Here is a 16,245-nt window from a genome sequence, read left to right as displayed (position 1 = left end):
TTTTAAGTGTCACATGTGTGGATGGTTCTGGGGGAGGTTCAGGAGTGGATACACATCCTACACACAGAAACACACGTGCACACAGCCTGCTCTACAGCAGGGAAGAAAACCTGCCCGAAAGCTCCAATGTTACACTTTCATCCCTCCTACGTTTTTTGTTAAACCCATTGTGATCATCGACCGGAGTTGTCTAAAACCTGGACTAAATGGGCATTAAGTCCGTTGCCATATGAAATTACTGCCATTCGATTTTCAGATAAACCACAAAACTTGATGAACTAACATTGTTCCAGCTGAATTAACTCATCATCCCCGGGAAGAGAAGGCTGTGGAGGAAAGCAAGGGCTCTAATAGTGATGATTAATCCTGCTCCTATTGCAATGCACTCACTGCAAGTAGAGAGATGCCCTGCTAAATGCAGGCTGAGGATCCACCGTGCCTCCAAAACATCTGCCTTGCCAAGCCCTGATGGCAGGGTTAAACATTATTTACGTGTGGAAAGGAGAGGGAGAGTTTTTTGTTACGGGCTTGTGATGAAACTATAAATACACTAAAATCCCCATCAACAGTTCAAGTCATGCTTGGTAGACAAATCCAGGGACTGAAATTCAGGAATGTTAATTTATTCAGCTGGTGGAGGAACATGCAAAGCTGATCCTTACCCCGTACTCGGGCAATCTCCCTGGGATTAAGCCATGAAGAGTTTGGGCAGCAGCGCCCTGTGTGAGTGGCTCAGGCTCCCCAGCCCCGGTGGGCAGAGCCCTTCGTGTCCCCCACCCTGGCTGTGCTCAGGCTCCTGAGCAGTAAATGCTTAACTGGCCCTGTGTGTGCACAGCAGCCCACCTGGGCATGCAGGAGAAGCGCTGCTCCACATAAATTAGTCACACATGGGCAAAGGTGCCTGATGCATTTGGAAAAATCTTACCCCGAGAGCTACCTGGTTTGCTCTAAAAAGATTTTTTGCTCATCGGGAAAATTCAGGGCGGGGGAGGGGGGAGAATATATTTGGTGCAGGTGTCCAAATAAACCTGTCCTATAACCCATGGATCACAATGGGTTATTAATGAAATAGCTGTGAACATCAGCGTATCCTTGTGGCAGATTTCTTTCATAAATGAGTTGAACATTTTCCAATTTCAGGAAAGTGCTGCTACCTATAAACTTGGAGATTAAGGGCTTTTTCCCCTAAGACTCAGATCCCTCGGGGCACTTGTGTTCTGGCATGCATCCCTTATTTGCTGAAGAAATTTCAAACTTGGTAATTTAGCACCATACTGATAAAACAAAGAGGGGAAGGAAAAAAAAAAGCAGCAGTTGGGCATGCATGTGAAGGAGGAAAGAGGCGAGTGGTACGGCTTCAGGCATTTTTTTCTGTTTTTTTGGTTTTTTTTTTATCCACAAGCCATATACTGCAGATTTTTTGTGAGATTCATAGAGAAAACATTCCCAAGATACAACATATAAGATGCATATCAATCCACCAGCTGAGTTTTGCAGATGCAAAATGACCTGAAGAATTTGAAGGAGGATGGAAGCTGTTTATAACCATTTTTTTCCATATAATTTATTTAAGCCTAAGATGTTGGGCTGAATTTGCCACTAGCAGAATTATGAATATTAGTATTACTGGCATTACAGCAGCACCTAGAGGTCCAGTGGAAACTGGGACCCTTTGTGGGTAGAAAAATAATAAACATGAGACTCTGTCCTGAAATCTTACAGTTGGCATAGATGGGATTAAAAGTGTGCCAGATGGAAAGATTACCATTTTATTTTTACAGATGGAATACAGAGTTCTGCTAATGGAGAAAATCAGTGGCAGATTCTCATGCAATATTTTCACATAATTTTCATTCATTGAGAAGTTGTTTTTTATTCCTTTTAATTTGAGTGCAATAAACAGAAACTACTCTCTGCCAGCTGGTGCTTAACAGCTTCTCATGGATAAATAGTGGGAGTCTGCTTGGTCACTGCCAGTTAAAACAGGTCTGCACGCTTTAATATGGCTCATCTCTAGCAGAAATTCTACTTTATCTCTCCTTTTTTAGCTAGGAAAACATTTTAGCCTTGGAAATGAGCAGTTGATACTTTGGAACAGATCTTTAAACGTAAGCACATTGTGCTGATTGGTGCCATAAATGAAAGCTCCTCCAATAGAAGCAGTTTTGGGGAGGATACGTCAAACTCTGCCTTTGACTTTTGTGGCAGAAATGTGAAACGGAGTTCATGATGTCAGGTCTTGTTGCTAGGAATCCCCCAGCAATCATGCAAGTGCTGAGCATGAGATGGATCATGGTGCCCACCAGGGAGAGGGGGAGAAACTGCCCCAGCCACTGCACTGTGTGCTCCTAAACCTCACTAAGTGGCTGCAGAAAGCAGCAGGGGATGGGCCTGTGCTCAGTCACAGTTTTTTGGGTCCATAGAAGCAAAATGAGGCAATGTGCTAAGAACAGATGTCTTTCCACCAGGAAGGATCTCAGAGGTCTGTCCTGCTGAGAATCCAGTACAGTAAATACAGCACTAAAGATAATTTCTTTCCTTATGCTTCCCTGTGCTGGAATGCTCACATTGGGCAATCCAGGAGATCCACTGGGTTAAGGAGCTGTTGCAGGTTGTTTTGGCTGAGGAAAGTGCTCATCTTTGTAAGCTTTTCAAGGAGTCATAGTGAGGTCAGGGCTGTCACACATTCCCCAGGGAAACGCCAGCAGCTCCAAGTCCTGAACACAGCACTGACCTGAGAGTATTGGCTGCCTTGGAGCTGAACTGGTGGCCAGAAGCGTTGATCAACCCAGACAGAGCTCCATTTTCAGTCAAGATTCCTCAGTTCTGGGGTCAGAGAGGACGCCCAGACCAGTCCTGAGCTGTCCCAGGGCTGTAGATGGAGGAGCTGCTCCAGCTCCAGACAAAAGTCAGTCCTGGATCCTCCCACTGCCCTCAGCTTCGGGACCAGAGGGCTGGAGCACAGTATTTTAGTGCTATATTTGTGAGCCCTCCAGAAATAAATGAGAGCTGGAAACTGTCCTGCCAGGCACTCAGAACAGAACAGAAGCTCAAGCCAGTTGTGTGTTGCACGAAGGACATCTGTCAGCTTGGGTGATAAAGCAAGAATATCTGTCACGATATGAATGACCACAATTTTCCCTAGAGCTTGTGGTGCATTTAACTGGGCTGTAAAAGATAAAAATGGGAGTTATGAGTGCTCATTAGCACTTCAGAATTACTTAATTATTTCATTCTCTAAATTAATCCATGAATTTTGTCTCAAATGGAAAACAGTAGGTTTAGATCAAGGTTGCTGTGGACTGGGAAATACTTCAATGAAAAGAAGAAACTGAATTGGTTTGAATGATTTATAAAATGTGAGGGTTTCATTCCAAAATATCATTTATATGCCCAGAAATCTACGCAGCAAATCTAATCCAGCAAAGGAAAATGAACATTCTCAATCCATGAATAAAGATGGGAAGTAATTCTGCAGCAGATTCAACCTGTGCCTGCCTATGTATGACAAGTAACTGATCTGAAGCCTTTTTACACATCTGTTTGGTGTGTATTTACCCCGAGTTTAGGAGACAAAATCTGGGAGAACATGACAGTAAGCTTGAAGAAAGCAATAATAATGACAGCTACTCCCCACACTGAGTTAAGCACATCCTTCCTTCCTTAATGCAGCCACTGATGGGAAAGGAGGAGGAAGGTCAATGCCAGAAGCAAAGACTGACCAAAACCCCAAAATTCCAGGAAATCCTTTTGCTTTTGAAAGAGTGCACCTCCACCAGCTGAAGGGGTACAAAAAGAATAACAGAAATGGGGTTTATATGAACAGGGTATAAGAAAGACCTTGTTGATCTGATTTCCAACCAGCTACACAAAGTGTGGTGACCATGGATGATATTGTTCCAGGTGATTCATTGCAACTCCAGTCAGTAGCCAAGTGTCCAGCAGACACATCTGAAGTGCAGTGACCTTGGCTTGCATGAGTGAGGCCAGTAGTAAAAGCAAATGGAAGTTAAAATGAAAGATGTATATTTTTAGAAGAATTTGTAGTGTTTGGACTTCAGCTTTAGATGGCTCAAGAGTATTTTGTAAGCCAAAAATCTGTTCTTCGCTTCTGGTTTGTTGATTAAATATACTTGTTACCAAGAATTTCAAGTAGGAAAAAATTTAAAAGAGACTTCAGCTATGATGTTGTTAGCTTCAGCTGCAGCACTGAACAACTAAAACGTAATAGCTCTTCAGATCTCAAGTTATTCCCACTGACTGCCCTATAATCAGCATGTTAAATCTGGGCACCTCTTCAGGCACAGTTATTTGTGTGATATATACAGATCAATACCTATTGATTTTATAATTTTGATTCATCTCTATGCAGTGATTCAGTTTCACATCGTCTTATTTATCAAGCTTTTCTCCATGCCTTTGCTTCCAAGCTTCCTGACACTTCCAGGCCACTCGAGGAGGGTCCCACCATAACCACCCCTTTTGCCCCTGTACCCAGTGTCAGTGGGGACTCACTTGGTCACATTCCAAGGAATTTTGTATGCAAAGAGCTGACATGAGGTACCCAGGGTTGTTAATGCATGAGGGTAAGGTTTATAAACCTCCTTTGCTAATGCTATAGCCTCACTGCCCCTGCTGGATGTGGAGCCACTCCCCAGCTTCCCCTGGAGGCTTTGCCACCCAAGGGACTGAGTGCAGCCACGTGTTTCTTACCCAGTCGCCACGAAAGCTAAAACTTAAGGCATCATTCATGCTTTCCCTTTGTGCTGGCATATGAAGACACGAGGGGGATAAAACCTTGCACTGAATATTAAAATTTGTTCTTTTTACCCCTGGAGCTTTTTTTGGACCTGTGTTGGTACCTGAAGCCCCTCCCTGCTGCAGCTGCTCCTGTGGACACAGCAGCAGACTGAGCAGAGGAGCTGGCACAAAAAGCCCAACAGTGACTGATTAACAGCAACCTGCTTGACACACTGGAGGAAACCAACCCCATTGCTGCTGCTGACAGGGCATCAGGGAAATCCTGTTAACCTCATGCATTGCATATATGCAAATGACAGCAGATTAACGAGCGCCAGCGATGATGCCACCATTCCCTCTGCTCACACCACTTCACATCACAACGAATTGTGTCTGGACACACAAGAGACACCCCAAATAGACCAAATCATGATTTAGCAACTCATGTCTGCCCAAACTCCTGCTCAGTGGGGCAACCCAGGTCTCCTGCTGCTGGCAGCCCTTTGGCAGCACCACGGTGGCCGGCGGTGACAGGATGTGGGGCAAATGTGGTTAAAAACCATCTGCTGAAATTCATGTGCTGAATGAATTGAAGGCAAACAGGAGAAACTTCTTTATGTTGAAAATGCCCAACAGAAAGAACTGAGCTCCCTTCCAATGCAACTATTTCCAAATGTTTTCGTAAAAGGTGCTGAAGGCTGCTGGGATGTACTGCATCTGTGAAATGGGAGTTATTTAGGTGGATGCCTTTGGAAGGGAAACGAAAAAAAAAAAAGGATTGATGAGGACTAAACATTTCAGGGGGGCTCACACACTCCAGCAGGATAGACACATGGGCTAATTACAAAATAAGACCTATCACCATGCAAAAATAAATGACTTCAGAAATAGCTTTAGATATCATGTTAAAAGCACCTTTGGGAACAAAAAGATGCTATGCTAAAAACAGGAGATCTAAAGAGCTGTTATTACACATCCATTACGTTTTCTGAGCTGTCGCATTTACTTTTTGAAGTTCCGTACACATGATACAGCAAGGCAAAACATTTTATGTACCATAAGAAATTTGAAACAATGTTTAATGTTCAGAAGATAAAGTTAACAAAACTACACTTCAGTGGCTTTTTTATTTCTCTCTTTTACGACCTTTCCAGAACTTAAGAGTAAAAGAAAACAAGGAAGGATAAGCAACCATACGCTCCTGCTTGCTTTTTTCTACATTGCTGATCAGAGCCCAAGAAATAATAATAAAAAATGTCTTCTTTTTAACGTCTAAATAGGAGCTGTTGAAACACTGATGGTACGAAGTGTTTCAGGATGGAAAGCATTTGTTCCTCTTGCAGCTATTAACAGTCATATGTTACATGATTTTCCGATTTTTCTGCCTGAAATTACAGAAGCCTATCACGTCTTCACGACCATTTGGAACAGTTTTCCTGCAGTTTCTGCTTTTTCTAAAACCAAAACCAGCTACCACGATGACTCCCAAGAACTGTTTCTACAAGCACCAGGCAATTCAGATTATTGACATTTTTTCTGTTCCTTCTAAACATCCTCGGTTGCATCTTGATGACATCGACAGTGATAAATACTGAATTTATTGGGCAGTGATCTCCCCACAAACTTTCATCCAGCTGGATGCTAAATTGCTCCTGATGCAGCTGCTGTGATCACTGATGTTATAGCACAAACACACACAAAATTCACTTCCTAACCCAAGCACCCATTTCAAATTCAAGTTGCTCATTTCCCTTGGAAGGAGAAGGCAACCACAAGCAACAAAAAAAAAGAGTAAATGTGATGGGAGATTGATGTGAATTTTAGAGCATGGTGTAGTTCACTAATTTATTGGCCTAATGAAGAAAAAATTGACATCTGAGTGGCATGAGCTACACCAAACATAGCATCCTGCCAAACCTACATTAGATGGAAACAGGTGCTTAGTTTAAACTGTCAAAATCTTCCACAGCAGAACATCTATGCTGCTTGTTAATAGAGGGTCTGGTAGAAAGTGAGGGATTATTTCTGCTGGTTTCAGGAGGAAGATGAAAGGGAAATAGCAAAAACACAAGCAAAGTTTTATAAAATATATTTCACAACATATCTTGAACATGCAATGATTGAACTTTTAAAAAATCCCATAGTTTAAAGTCTATATTCCAATATATTTTCAACATTTTTATGACATCTGTTATTTCTCTCAATGACAGACTTTTCTTCCTTTAAACTAGAACTTTCAATATCTATTCTTTCTATATCAACATCTAATGTCTTCTATTACAACCCTGCAGATTTACTATCTGTGATTCAGAGGCAAGAGCAAACCAGAAGGGATTTTAAGCTCTAGACTGTGTACCTGCAATCTAAGTTACTGTGGTCAAATTCGTTCCTGATATAATTTCACTGACCATTTTGGTGGTTTTTTACTCAGGGAGAATTTGCACTTGGATGGATTTATTCCTGGCATGAATTTCAATGTTCAAATACAACTACTTAGGGTGACACCCTTTGGCCAAAATCAAATGAATGGGGGAAAAAGATGGGTGAGTGACTCAGGAGCAGCCTGATGGTGTTTTGAAGGATGATTTCCATGCAGGACAGATCTACAGCACTTCCTTAGCTGATATTATGGCTTTCTAATTATGGTAAAAGGTGCAAGGTAAGTTGGAAGGTGCCTATAGCAGAGCAGCAGGATGCAGCTCTCCTCCCCTGTGTTTAATACCAAGGGTGTGATGGCAAAACCAGAGAAAAAGACCGGCTTCTTATTCCAAACATTTCTAACAGTAAACTGTGCAGGGAGCTCGTGTCACTGATGACTGAACAAGCAAACAGCCCGGGGATGGAGCAGCAACCGGTGAAGGGGGAGAACCACCAGGACCTCACTGCTGGTGTAATGGGGTTGATGACTGCCTTGGCATTTCAGGTGAACAGGGAGTTAATGTATGAGCCTTTAAGAAAAGATGTTTAATGACCCACCAGCCCTCTGAGACTTCCCAAATCTGAAAGGACAGCTCTGTACATGTAACCATTACGTGGGTTCAACACTGACCTGGGGAAAGTGTCACCTCCTGAAGCACAGGGGATGCTTCCAGTAACATCAATATTTTCCATGGAGGTCCCCCAGCCAAGCCTGCCTTGCCCCAGCCCTGCTTGGAAGGTCTTCTAGGGCTGTAGCTAAGGTGGTATGGCTGGAGACCAAGTCAAGGCATTATTTTATTTTGTTTTGGTTAGCAGAGTTGATATTTGGTCAAAGGCTCCTAGCTGTGAAATGATGAGGAGCTGCCAATTTCTAAGTTAAATGTTGTACATTCATATCCTGCTACCACTAACTCCATTATGATTAGTCAGGAGTGAACTTAGAAGGTTCAGAAATAACGTTTGGATAAACATCCCCAAATTTTGGATGCTTATCTGAGCCTGACCTAAACCCCCTGAGTATGCAGAACTGAGCTGAAAATCTGGCAAGAATGTTAATTTCCACACTTTTCATTTCTCTCTTGAAGGCTATATTTGCAGTTTAAGATATTTCCTTTAATTGGAATTAGCATAATACATTATTTCCCTATGGTGAGAACAGCTTTTCTCTAGTTACTCTGCCTGCTTGGATCTTGTCCAAGGAAGTACAAAAGGGGATGAAAGTGAACACGAAAATCCAAAGTAAATAAGTGAACCAAACTCTTTAAACCCCACAAATGGGTAGATTCTGCTAAAGACTTCCCAGAAAATAAATTACTTGGTCCAACCCTAAAATGATGCTCTTCCTTTTTAATGGTGCCTCTGTACTGGTGCCAGCCATTTTCTTGTCACATGCATTTGGTAAAAATTAATAATTATTTATGCTTTGGGGAATTTTATGCCCTTTCTTTTCTGGGGTATATTACTGCTTCAGATAGCATCTGATTTGTTTAATTCCATTAATTATCAACACCTACAAAAATAGTGCCAGGTATGGTGAGTCTTTGGGGAGTTTGGAGTAACAATCAGTAAGTGATTGACCTTGCAAAATTTGCAAGTTATAGGATGCCAGCTCTATATGTTTACTGAATTCTGTTATATTTTCTGTGCAAATGTAGTATTTAAGCAACCTTCAGATGAGAGGAACTTCACATCCAGGTTGCACAGGGGAGACCCAACCTGCTGTTGGGAAGACCCAGGTGTGAATCCAGCTGTTAGACCTGACCTCACTGCAGACCTTGGGGCAAAGGCTCTAAGGTGAAAACCCTGCAAATACCCCAAGTGAGGTTCTTTCCAAATTAACCTCTTTGCAAATCAGCTGGTGATGCGAGGTGCATTCGGAAGGACACGAGTGACCTCAGACCCTTTGTGAGCATGGGGCTGGGAAGGTCATGTCAGCCCCCAGCTGCTCACCCTTCCTCCTGCCACTCTTCCCAGGCAGAACTAATTATAGCAGCAGCCTGTGCCTGTGTGGGGGGATAAGCACATGGACACATCCACACACCTCCGCAGACCCGAATGTTTGCTCACATTTAATAACGGGCAAAACAAATAAAAATGAGTATTGACACGAATGCCTGTTACCCAACGCTCCCAGGGACGGAAAGCAAGGCCGAGTGCTATTCCATAAGCAGTACTCAGAAATATTCCTCTCCAAGCTCAAATCCAGAACATGGCATTCAGACCAGCTTGAGCACCAAAACAGAAACCCAGCCTGGTGTTTCCCAGCCTCCTGCTCCTTATCAGGGAGATCTGGGCAGGCTGCCGGGCAGTGGCCGAGGGCTGTGCCGCTCCTCCCTGCCAGCCGGGACGGGGCCGCTTGGGAAAGGAGAAAATGTCATCCAGCCCCAACACAAAGGGCAAGATGGTATCTCACTGCTGGTGTGGTGAAGTCATGTACTAGGAAAAATATATTTAGCTGTTCCTGGGCAGTCCCCAGGAGGCTGCAGAGCTGGTTTGATACCAGCCTTGTTCACCTGCCCCAAAAGCGCCGTGTGAGACACTCATGGCTGTGGCACAAAGAGGCTCACAATGACAATTGGCCCCCGTGCCAGTGACCCCCAGGAACACTGTAGGGAGGGGGTAAGACGCGCCTTACACAGCTGGGGATATGCCAATATTGAAGATGCCAGCTTGATCAAAGAAAACAACCAGGATCATACAGCGAGATCTGCTGTAAAGTCAGCACAAACACACGCCCAAAGTGAAGAGAGAGGTGTGAAATATTCCCACCATGAAATCCTGACTCCACTGAGGGCAATAGAAGAGCCATGACTGCCTTTTGGACAGAGAGGGCAACAATTCAAGTGTTTGTTTAGCCGTCAGAGAAGGAACATTACTTGGTGTACAGCCCACATTGCTTTGTGATAAACATGTTATAAAACAGATATTTGCACAGACTGCATACAATGGGAAAGTCACAGGGAAAGGTGGGGTTGGAAAATGGGTTTATAAAATTATAAAAATGCCATGGAAGAGGACAGGCTGGAGAATGGTGGCAGTTCTGTTCTCCTGGCTCAGCATCCTGAATTTTGTTGTTTCTTCTTGCTGTTTCTTCTGTCACGTTACCATAATTTTAGAGTTGAACTCATCAGCTGGTACTAGCCAGAGTCACCCTTTTTAACAGCACCGTAAAACAAACAATCAAGAAGAATTTGTCTCTGCAGCCATGTACTTTTTAAGGCACAAGTCTGAATAAATATGTAACTGTTCACACCCTTTGAGAAGTGCTGGAACAGGAACACACTGAACCCAGAGCACTGATTTATATCTAAGGCAACACCGACTCCAAAATAAGAGTGAAAATGTAGGTTAGATGGATAGTAGGTGCTACAAAGAGTAATTGCTCTCTTGTTTTACACCTTGGAGAGCTGTGTGGGGTGGGCAAGAGCCCAAGACAAGATAGAAAACAGCCAGCTTGAATGCATGGACTGGAAACAAAGGAGAGTCATAGCTCATCCTACCTGATCGAAAATACCATTCAAAACCATAATGTGCACTATAAATCAAGATGAAGGGTGGGAGAGTTGTCTCTCAAGAAGCTTCTTTCTACTTTCCTGGTAAGGCATGGAGCCCTGCCAAAAATACACCAGCTCTGCCTGCAACGCCTGAACGGCTCCGTGGAACTGCATGGCCACTTGCAATGCATGAACTCAATCAGCTGAAAGGAGCCACTGAATTTAATTGTGTTAATAAAAAGAAAGTTATGCATCCTCACTGACCACAGGGGGAAAGTTGGCAAATGGTTTGAGATCCTATCTTCTAGATTTCTCCTACACAGGCTGGGAGAGCAGAGAGGATTACTCCTGGGCAGCCCTCTTGGGCACAGCAAGCTGAATTTTAATAAATGAGCAAGCAAACAGGCTATCTGTGTAATTTTTGTATACACACTGTGATTTACTTTGTGAAATTCACATGACAAATAATAATTAGCCATTGCACTATAAACCCTCATTTCCCAATGCTCAGTACCAAACCGAAGTAGCCACGTGTTTAAAGGGCTTTGCCTCTATTCTTAATGTCAAAATGTTAAAAAAAGAGAGTTAATTTGGGAAGGGAATTATTACGGTCAGGTTGTGTGAGATTCACTCTGATGTACTCTAAATGATGTGTTAAATGATGATTTCCAACAGAGCCTGCAGCAGAGAGTTTGTTTGGAATGACATTTGTTGTGGCACCAGTGGCCACTACGAAGATGAATTTATATATACACTTAAAGCACCTGCCTGCAGAGGTGTCGCAGAGAAGTTCTGCATGAGCAGATGACAACAGATATTTTGCAAGCACTCACAAAATGAATTTGTGCTCCAAAATAGCAACGAAAAGGTTGTCTAGAGCACTTTCTCCACTTCTTTCATGAAATGCATGCAACCACACTCTCTGCTGTTGTTATTAAGCATTACATGGCGATTTCTTCAGCAAATAACACTCCTTCAGCAAACCAGCCACACTGCTGTGGTTTCTTGCAACCTGTTTAAATTTTAGTCATGCAGGTTTTGCAGAACTGCTTGTCTTGGCTACATGATTGCGAGCAGTGACATTTATGAATGAATATAATGCTTGAAATTCTATTCAGACCTATTTAGGCAACAGCATCTACATAAACAAAGCTCTGATGCTGTGAGATTAGCAAAATACTGACAAAAAGACAACCTACACTAAGGCTGAGTAAGGAGCAGTGATGGATTTGCCCACTTTTCTTTCAGTCTGTTGAGGAACCCTTCCCAGTGAAGTCACTTCTTTACCCTGCAAACATTGAGCTCCGGTTTTACAGCTTTGTGATTTCAGATAAATACAAATGTCCATGTCAGGAGACAGATGCCACCTCCCCTGAGGACAGTGATCACAGTCAGAACTCCTCTGCTGGGATTCCCTTTTTTGTTTGGCCATCGAGTCCCATCTGCCTTGCTATCCCTTCCCTCTCACACATCCCAAACGTGCCACCCTCATGCCAAAATAGTTTGTGGAGTTTTCCATCTTGTTACAGTGACCAGGACCCAGCAGGATGCTTTCCACCAAACACTTCCTCTGTTTCTAAGGCCTAAGATGCACTGAGTGAGAAAAGAACGGTTTTTTGTGCTGAAAGCCCTCCTAAAACACCATGGGATTTGTATGGCAAGAGCAGCATCCACCAGTGCACAACACCAAGTGGTTTCCCAAACAACACCCAGCTTTTATGCTAAAACCAGTTGTGTCTGAAATGCCTGCTGGGTTCAGCTCATGCACAGCCAAAAAGCAAGTCTAACTTCCCAAGTGCTGTCTTTGCTCTCAGATGCTTTTTTCTTTACTGGTTTTCCACTGTCTGGCATTTACAATATACCCGCAGAGGTGGAAAGGCTTATATTTACCGCTCTTTCCTATCAAAGCTACTCTAAATTTAAGGCACAGTGCTGTTTCCATTTGGAAATTTTCTTTGCACGAGCCATTTACAAGACCTTTACAAGCCATGGTAAGCCAAGACCTCTCCAATTTCCCCAGTTTACTGCAAAGGAGTCTGGCTGGCATGGAGAAGGCTCCACCATCCCACCCAAATCCCAGCTGTAGGACAGTCACTGCTGCCTATGGACAGCAAAGCTGCAGGTAGGGAGAAGGGAAGGCTGGGAGGCAGTGGAGGTAGGAATCAGTTTTTTTGTGTTCCAGAAGTCTTTTTTCTGCCATACACAGCTAGCCTGGCTTCTGAAAATTTCTTCGGTTTGCATGGGATTGATGGCAGAATAAACAAGTATACTCATTAAGTCCTAAATACATCTGAAAATATATATAAATATACCTAGATATCTGCTAATAATGGTGTAAAGCTCTTCAAACCTTGGTACAATTTATTTCTTAGCTTGCTACGACCCTCACTGCTACTGTTTCCATCATCTGGTAAGGGACACATAAATGACCTTCTACTATAGCCCTGGTCAGCAGAGGTTTGGTGCCAGCTTTGCAGCAAGAAATCATCATCTAATGGCCTCAACTGTTGGCCTGAAGTGGTTACTTCTCCTGTTAGCATCACATGCTGCCAAGCAGAGCAGCACCAAGCACATAGGAGCTTTTTGGGAAACTGGAGAGGATTTGGGTACTCAATCCAGCTGGCTCTTTGGGAATTAAAGAATTAATACCACTTGGAAAGAAATTAAAGTAGAATCATGCCATAGCCAGGAGAATTGAAGAGGAGTAAGAGGTGGGAGGGCGTTAGGAGCAGCAAGAAAAAGGCCAAGGAGGGCCCCTGGAGAGAGCAAACAGGGCTTTCCTGGGGCTGGGCTGGGCTCAGGACCACTTCTGGCTGCACTTGATGGCTTCACAAACACCCAGCACAATACAGGAGTGTAACATAAGCCTCAACTGCTCGAGATTAGCCATGGCTGGGAAATAATGTTATCGCTCCCCATTATACTTCAGGAGCCCTTCAGAAAAAGTCCCCAAAATTCCCACGAGCTTTAAACGAAGGTGAGATTTTCCCCTGGTGCCCATCCTCCTTTTCTAGGAAGCCTTGTGTTCTGCATGTGCCACATTTTCTTAGTCTTTGTCCAACCATGCAAGAGTTCAGCCTTTTTTGCACAGCAGTTTCACTCTCTATGAAGATGCTGCTCCTCTTTCACCATCTCTTACTCTCTCCTCAGCTAAAGTTAGGGATCTAGGATTTTCCTGCTGGGTCAAAACCCAACCTCTTTCCTCACAGGGGCTCAGTTTAACTGCACATCACTGTGCCAGACGGTGACTGTTAGTACCACCCAGTTTCATTAGTTATCAAGGGCTAAAGTTGCACTTCGAACAGTCATCAATCAGTAGGAAAAAATACGCATCGAATTAAAACTTCCAGCAAACTCCAACACCTTAGGGCTTTTTCCTTTTACAAGCAACATTTTCTTCCACTGAAAACAGAACTACTTGTGCAGGTGGTTTTTAAACACAAACAGCTGCTCCATGGAAATGCAGTTGGGGAAAATTATTCAGGAAAAAAAAGGCAAAGACAAAGCCATGGGTGTGGAGCAAGAATCTATGCTGCCCCAATTCCCAGGGAAATATAGGAAGGGAAGAGAAACCTAAGACATAAACAGTAAGTGGAATTTCCATTGCACTGGTCCCAATAAACACACTGGTTTTGGGGGAAGGCAAGTGGGATCAAGGGAGCAGAGTGAGGCAGTAGGTGTTGTGAGGGAAAGCGTGGTGGAGGGTTACGGCTCGTAAAAATCCGCTTCATCTTTCAGTGTCAGAACAATGCCCGGGTGTATGGTGGGCTGTGTTATCAGCCAGGGAAGCAGAGCAAGGCTAGGATAAACAGCACCAGACAGCCAGGGGTTTGTGGTCATGATTTACTCCTGCCTTCCCAGATAGTTCCTCCTTTCTTTCTGCTTCATTTCTGTTGATCTGTCCATCTTTTAAAAGGTTCTGTAGGCCATAGCTGTTTTTAGCACTGTTGCAATAATTTTAATTACCAATACAACATTTTTTGTCTATAGGGAATTTTTTCTACCATGATTTTTTCACTACCATGATCACAGACAAATATTTCTGCTCTTTCCTTATTCCACTACTTTTCCCTGTAATGTCTTCTATCTATGAACTCTTTTATCACCTCATTCTCCTATGCATCCTCTCAAGTAAAAACTTCACCTTCAGGGCACTTTGGTGTGTGCCATACCCGTGTACGGACACAATGACAACTCCCCTTCCAATTACAGACTGCAGAGGCAACCCTTGAAACTCTGCATTTTCTCCAGCCCTGCCCTCCAGACAGAGGAGGCTTTCCCTGCAAACACCCCCAAAGTTATTTCACCAGTTTCCTCCCAGCTCTCCTTCAAATTCCTCTTTGAATTCATAAGGATTAATCTCCTGGTATGCTGCAGCTGCTGTCAAGATGACAAGTTCTGGGTTTCCTCTTCTCTTATATGCATCCATTAATGTTCTCTTGGATTGAAAGATCCTAAAGCAGAAACCATCTTTGTGCCCTTTATTCCCCACCCAGGTCTCCTGGCTTTTTCTGTCCTTGTGGTGAAGCTCCAAACATTTTTGAGTAAAGACTGAAAAAAGCGATTCCTTAAATTTTGTACACATAGGAAAGGAATGAGCTCAAGTAATGCAAGCAAGCCCAGGGCCATCTTCCTACCTGAGCAAGTGTAATGTCACTGCAATAAGGACCCCATTACTTTTCCTGGTGCCAAGATTGTATAAAATACTTCATGCACAGACATGAAGATGGAGTCTCACCTTGGGATCTGCATTCCAGGAAAATTACATTTCCTGGAGAAGAGGTGCAATGAAAGCCAATCTGATGCTGCTGAAGGCCCACATGGAACTTGTTAGTTCCACCATTATTTTTCCCCTCCTCTCTACTCTATAGTGCTAATGTTCTTTAGAGGCAAGGACTTTGCAACAGGATAAGCTCTTTTATCACCCTGAATCAGGCCAGTAGTATCCCAAATTTGGAGAGCCCAAGTGCCAGATAGCCCTGGAAGGCGTGCAATGCTTGCAGCAGACAAATCAGTAGCAAAACTTTAAACATTCAGGAAGAACACAGAATAATCAATTGGAATATTAGTGTGCTGGTAAAATGATTAAAGTTTGGCGTTACACATATTTTCAAATGTACTGACACTTCATTCTCATAAAGACCAGCTCAGTTATGTTTGATTTGTATTCATATCCTATAATGTGAATATATTTGCTCAAAATTGCTCCGTAGTAAATCACCATCACAGAAATAAGCTTATATTTATTCTTAGCATTCATGAATTGCATGGTGTTGGACCACCATATATTTAACACCTCCGAAGAAATCCAACCCCAACTTTTGAAAGCAGCACCTTTATATATCATTATGGACATTGTTTCCTTAACAGTTAATCACACACTCTCCAATCACACGGTTTTTACCTTAAGAGAGAAAAATGAGTGACTCTATAGCTTGAAATGCAAAGCCCTCTACTTGACCTTTCAATGTGAAAAACCCCATTGGGCCAGGTCCTGAGGGTGCTGAGCACCCTTGGCTTCCTCTGGAGCCGACAGAAGTTGAAGGCATTCAACAACTTGCTGGATCAACCTTGTAATCACTAAAAGCTCTCT

The sequence above is a fragment of the Molothrus aeneus genome, chromosome 10 (assembly GCF_037042795.1).
Source record: "Molothrus aeneus isolate 106 chromosome 10, BPBGC_Maene_1.0, whole genome shotgun sequence".
NCBI lineage: Eukaryota > Metazoa > Chordata > Aves > Passeriformes > Icteridae > Molothrus > Molothrus aeneus.
Note: the sequence above shows the minus strand (reverse complement) of the source record.